Source organism: Labrus bergylta, chromosome 18, assembly GCF_963930695.1.
Source record: "Labrus bergylta chromosome 18, fLabBer1.1, whole genome shotgun sequence".
Taxonomy (NCBI): Eukaryota; Metazoa; Chordata; class Actinopteri; order Labriformes; family Labridae; genus Labrus; species Labrus bergylta.
Window position 1 is genome coordinate 9781687 of NC_089212.1, and position 7190 is coordinate 9788876.

Sequence of the window (7190 nt, forward strand, 5' to 3'; positions counted from 1 at the left end):
GCTTGCAGTAAAACATAAGCTTTGTTTTAAAGGTGGTGTTCTAGGCACCTCGTGAAGTATATGCCTAGTTGCTGAGGAAGATTTGTTTACAGGAGGCTGGAAAAGATATACTTTTGAGTTGGAATTTCACACAGGATGCTAGATAAAATAAATGTAGGCCAGCAACCTTTTGATTTTCCACTCTTCATTAAAAAAATGAGTCACTTTACATCTTCAACTGTGGGGGACTTTCCAGAAGACCCCTGCAGCATGTCCCTCTTTCTAACTAAACCACATGACATTTATAACTGTGTCAACTTGCAGCTCAACGTTGAGCAGGTATACTCTCTCATGGCTGAATTGTTGTGTGTCTGTTGTGGCCACTGCCTGCAGCATCATTGGATGTTAGGTCACAGAATAGTTGAACATACCCTCCTTTTTGCTAGGTTTTAATGGGCTTGACAGAGGAGCTCCCACCTGTGGTGGGTCTGGTATTAAACACCCCATAAACTTCACCCCTCCCTTAGAATGCATTTGCATCACATGCTTGTTTCTATGTGAGACTCTTTTTTTGTCCCATTTCAGTTACTGCTTAGAATTTCTGAGCAGCACTGAACTGAGTTAGAAGCAAATTGTTTTCCTCCCCCAGTCGCTTCAGACTGTTTCCTACCCTCGCCTGTGGGGCTGAATGACGCCTCTGGGAAGTGGGGTTCTGACTGAGGGAATCTCTGCCCCCAAGAGTGTTTGCTGGCATGCTTGGTCAACCTAGGCACAGTTCACAGGAGGCTTGAGGCCAAGCAGAAAAACTGTGGCAGGTGTGGCTACGGGATATGGGAGGAAACAGCCACATGCAAAGCCACACACTGCTGCTTCGAGATGCAATGCCTTCTCTTCTGTAGCAATTAACAAGAACACATGTTAACATGACGCATTAACATTAACCAAATGAAAGGACAGTGTGTAGGTACACCTATGTTTATGACTCGTGGTTAAACAGGTGCTCAGACTGAGGTCTAAGATAATTATGTACCAAAATCAAAAACGACAACATTAGGGTTTCTTACCCACAAAATGAATATAAACTGAAACTGAAAGCAACGTGTTTCATCTTATATCGGCAGACATTCAAAGAGAAATGCAGTATGTAAGAGGAAATTTCATCTGTGTTGTAAGATATACCTTCCTGTTGGGCAAGAGCCAGACAACCATGAGGAGTTACCAATAATTTGTTTTATAAGTTAAGAAAGTATGTGAAAATGTGCAACTTCTTTCGTAATTATACCCCACTTTGATGCCCTCATGTATTTAATGGGGAGCTGAGTAGGGTCACAATCATCCAAATTGAACAGGCAAACTGATGGAGACGAGATGAAAACAGATTTAAAGCTTGACAGCAGCAGGATGATTGGTGGATGGAGGTTGTAGCAAAATGTGGTTGGTTGAAAAGGAGTAAATTCCCATAATCAGCTTATCCCCGAGGGGAAAGTGGCAGAGAGGAGGAGATCAATAGAGAGGGGGAGAAAACTGAATAGAAAAGAACAGAAAGTTTATGAGCACATTTCATTAAGCTCAAAGTGCTTTACTTTTAAGATAAAAACACAGGAATACAAGAATTAAAAGTAATTTCAACAGTCATGAATAGGATACAGAAATCAAATCAATTAAACATACACCCAGTGTACATCATACCATAAAGCTATCAAACACCAAAAAATCATAAAATAAATGTGAAAACCAAGAAAGAATGAGTCTGAAAGTCTTACTGCTTGAAATAACATTTATTTTTATATAACAAATATTTAAAAACATTATTCACACTACATGTAAATGAATAGAATCATATTTGGGCTTTTTATCTTTTTATTGGAGAGATAGGACAATGAGTCAGAAATCACTGAAGGAGACAGAGTGGGGTTATGACATCAGGAAAAGGGGCCACGGGTCAGATTTAACCTTCGCCCACTTTCAAGGACTTTAACTATTGTACATGGGTTGTGCAACCAATGAGCCCCCAGTGAATAAAATCTGACTCTTCAAAATTAAACGAGGGTCTGGGTTTCAGGAAGTCAGGAAGCATTAAATCATTGTAATACAACTCAAACCACTCGAAGGTGGTGTTTTACCCTCACAGAGAGTTCTGGTGAATTTATCAAAAAAATATTTCTTGTACTAAATGTCTGAGGTTGATGAATTTAAAACACCACCCCCACACTTTCAACCTCACCGCACACAAAACTACAGGGAGCAAACTTCTGAGTTAAAGACAGGGTTGCGCTGTGGTTTGCTATGACCAGGTGAGACCTTCGCCACTGTTTCCATGACAGCAGACGGACACAGTGACTGCAGATCTGGTGGCTGTCTCTCCTCACGTCAAGAAAAACTGCTGCTAAGCTTGAGTGCCAAGGAAATGTCAGAGGTTGCAGAACTGTAATCTGTTTCTGCAAATGGTGTGCATGATGGTGACAGGCAATCGGTTAGTTTATTCAGTGGAATCTTTTTGCCACTTCATTACTAAATAAGTTAACGTGATATGCTCAGCCTTTTGTTTAGCTGACTCCTGATTAAAATGGACATGTTCTAAAATATCAGTCTAACAGACATAGCATTTGGTCAAAGGTGTCACAACAGTCAACATTATGAAGACTACATTCCCACGCTGGCCAACCCAAGAACAAGGGCCCTGTCACAGTCTTTCTCATGAAACCATGGCGATGGCCATCAAAAAACCAATAACTTCCTCAGCACGCCGACTCACTTCCGCCTTCTGCATGTGAGGACCTGCCGTTGCCATGGTTCCCCGACTGGCGTTTGCGTGCGAGCAACTCAGACAGCCGTCTGGGGTTTCGCGCACACATAACAGGAAGACAGTCGTACTTCTCAACCGTTTCTCACTTCTGCCTTCTTGATTTAGGGAAGGCTGGGGAGACGTGCAGACACAACACACAGTGTCTGTGAACAGCGGTGGATGTCTACCCTCCCAACCCCCCCACCTGAAAAACAGGTTGTGCTTAAAAATGTGATACAGTGTGACACTGTGACGTGTAGTCGTGATGATGATTCATTGTCCCAAGCATTTCTAACCAAACTGAAAGTAACACATTTCAGTTAACATGAAGGAAAAGTAAATTCAGCTACGTGGTTGTGGCTCCCCATTCATTTAATAACTATATTAAGCAATATAACAAGCATTTGAACTATCACTGAAATTGTCGCCTGTCACCTATTTAAATTCAATAATATTTATTAGCATAATGGAAACATCAAGCTAACCAGTGAGATGTTCTGATAACCACAAGTGTTGATTCATACCTGCCTCTAAGCTCGAGGCTTTTGACTGTTGGCTTTTCCAATGCTGACAAAAACTACCACATTAGCAAACTCTAACCCACAATAGATCCGCAAACAATAAAAAAATATGAAATGGGACTGTGTCCTTCACAATACATAATGAAACAAAGATCAGAGGCTTTTGAATTTGAAAAAGGATTCTGCAAACAATCTCAAATGATTAACTTTGACCCTTAGGCAGTCACTTAAAGTGTCAAAATGGACTGCTATAAAGATGAGACACAACCACAGCTTTCTCATGATAAGGATTGTACCTCTTTCAAGAGAAAGAAAGAAATAAAGCGGCCAAAGTATCAGACTGCCAAGTTGGTAGCCAAGTATAAGTGTTAAGCAACCATAAGAGTAGCCTTAGCTGCTCAGTGGCTGTGGGAAAGTGCATAGCATGCCTGTCGCATGGTTAAGTATTTCTCAGAGCACAGACTCGTCAAGCCACAAAGAGGCAAACTATACTGTAAACTCATACCGGAACCCGTCTGTGGTCTGAGCTCTGCCAAGGCAAGTCTTCCCCATGCCAACTTGTCTATGATTTCACTCAACTACACAAGAAGTTTTACAATCTGCATATTACAAACAAACAAACCTTCATGCATTCACACTCTAGTAGCTTTCAGCAATATTAAAATCCCTTTAGAAATGAAAAGATATCCTTACATATATTTGATTGATTAATAGGACTGTATTGTCAGACAAAGTCTGAAATTTGATTTGCAAAAAAATAATAATTAAACCCAAGATACAAAGAGACATACATTTGTATTCAGCTCCTAATTCATTTTAATATTGACTGAAACAGAGCGTGCTGTGATGCAGTATGCAGCTTAGCAGTGCACCTGTTGGAGTCTGGGGCCATTTATTTATTAACAAAACTTTAAATTTGTGAAAAGGCCATGGAGATTCAGTCATTGTTTCTTTTTATTTCATGTCTTATTTTGAAAGAGGATTCAAGTTTAAACTGATTAATATCTCAGTCAAACTTCTTTGTCTCCAAATGATTATTTCTAATTGTGTTTTAAAACTGAATTTGCAAAATACTATATGTGAACTGTGGTCACCAGAAAATGTCAGCCATCCAGCAAAACACTAAGAAAATGTAATGTAGGCTATTGTTGGCCTCTCCGCAAATATTATTTTAAGTATGTGCCACAGTAAACTAAAACTTATTTGTTCTTCTTTGAAACAATGTCTCACACTGTTAGTGATGTAACAGGACAAGTCATTCCCAATCGTGCATGAATCACTTCAGTGACAGCTCATTGAAATATCAGTTGATGCATAGAAGGCTGATGCTGCAGTGGAAAAGTATGTGTGGGAGTGTGCTGCTTTGCAGAAAACATTTTTTTTAACAGCACAACAGATGTGTGATGTTGTTTCACACAAACATATATTTGTAGAATTTCACTTGTATCTTAATGATACAAACCAAAAGGACCATCTATATTTTTCAACAACTGCAAAAGGTTGAATCAGGACTTTGAAAATGGATAAATCTGTGTATTTGAATTGTACATGTGCAGGCTTAGGAACCTCATCTCTGTGACTCATAAGATGTAGTGGTTTGTAAGAGGGTGAAGCTGAAGCTTCTTAGCTGTGTCGATATGACTCAACTTAGCAGTTGCTAGCCAAGAATTCTGGGTAAAGAGGTTTGGCTAACCAACACCGTGTGAATGTGGCAACATTGTCCTGTTCTGTGGCAACGTCAGCCTTGTTTCTTGCCTTTCTTTATACGTCACAACAAAGGTGTTACAAAGTGTAAATGAAAAGGCAAAGATCACAGTTGTAAGTGTAATATATAAAAATTGGCCTTGTATTCAAATAGACTCAAATTATCCCATACATATGGCTCACAGTGGTTAATGTATTATGTTGAGGTGGAATATGAATAATTACTATACTACCTGCTAATCAACCACATAATAAAAGAAGCAGTGTTTGAGTCTTGGTTAGCCAAGTGTTACTTTTCCATCTGCCCACAGACCTGTGCTGATGCTTTTAAGCCACAATCACACTATCATATACACCTTTAGCATCATATGACACTCCTCCATCACGGGTCCTGAGCCAAGGCTGTGGGAAGGCAAAACTCTATCTTCTACCACTCCTACCATTGTTTGGCTTTGTAGTGAGCCCACATTAAGCTCCTCATGTGGGTTGAAACAGGGCTTTTCTGTAGAGAAAATGCAACATAACCTATCATCCATTTCCTCCTGTCTGTAAAACTACCCTCAGTTGTGCTTACAAAGTTACATCAGGCTGCAGACACAATAACAGATAATGCTATGTTGTATCTGCCGAATGTGTTGTTGCATTTCACACCTAAGCAGTTCAAAACTGTTTCAATAAAGAAAGCAATAAAGGCAGACATTCACAAAGTTTTAAGCACAAGCAGGCAGACTACACCTAAACCATATACTCTGTAGCACTAGCATGCACTACAGCGGAAAAGAAAGCCCCCAGTTTGTCATGAAATGCTTATCAGTCTCTGAGCAATATAGAATAGAACTTATATTCATGTTATATTCACATGCACAACAACAACACATACACATAACATATAGAGACAAAAAAGACAGTTCCTTCTCAGTTGTCTGCACAGCAAGCAAGCCACCAACCACAACCACAAAGCCCCAGTATGTCAGCAAGCACCTGGCTATACACCCGCTCCCAGACAGACAGCACACACACACACATACACAAATGCAAGGAACTGCACACAAGTTCCAAAAGATGCACAATTTAAAGTTCTCCAAGGAAGTAGATGCAAAAAAGCACGCTGCTTCTTTCAAAGCATTGACGCACATTTATATAGGTGGAGAAGTGCGTGGATCACAGTATGAGTGGCACAATTTCTGTCAGTCTTTGCATATGTATGTGTGTGTGTGTGTGTGTGTGTGTGTGTGTGTGTGTGTGTGTGTGTGTGTGGGAGTATATGTGTTGTGTGTTAATGTGTCACAGATAAACCCACCAGACCTATTTACAGCGATGAGCGTGGGAATCCACACTACTATCTTCAAAACTGAGAGATCGAAAACATGAGCACAACCAGGTTTTACACATATGAACATAAATATAAATACCCCTCTACATCTACACCTTTCTCATGTCCTATGTTACACATGGTAACTATTATTATAAATATTACAAGATCACACTTTATAATTATTGAATCATTTCTTTGAAGGAGTATTGTGACAAGCAGGCTGGCATGTTTTAGGCATCCATGAACGGATAAATCTGTAGGCTATTGTATGCACACACATAGAGAAAGACTCTGGGGCTCAAGATGGGCTCAGTGGATACAGTGGATTTCTGCTTCTGTTCAAATAATCGCACACACACTCACACACGCACACACTCAATCAAATGTCTACACACTGCTGTCCCTCGTTTTCAAGTTTCATAGTTTATAAAAAACCTCATGGTTTTCAAGTCACTCTGTGACCTCACTGAGTTATTATATTTTCCTTATCACTGTGAACAGTTTATACTGAGAGCTCGAAGTGTTAGAACCACATCACCACTTCTCATATCCAGTTTGCAAAATGTGCCAGTTAGGCATCCGTGAGCATCGCTATCTCATTTTGGACTTTTTGTCTAAATTTCCATGAATCTTTGAACATACTTTAGCAGGTTTGTAGAGCAGCTTCTGTCCATGTGTGTGTTGTTCACAGTGGTTGACAAAGTACACAACTACATTACTTGAGTCAAATTAACATATATCCTGTTGAGATATTACCGCAATACAAGTCAAAGTTATTCTGTCAAATCTTTACTTGAGTTAAAGTACTAATATTTAAAAATACTTAGTATTCAAACGACTTTTGAAAAAATCTCAAATTTGATTGTTCATGCATGAGCACAGTCAA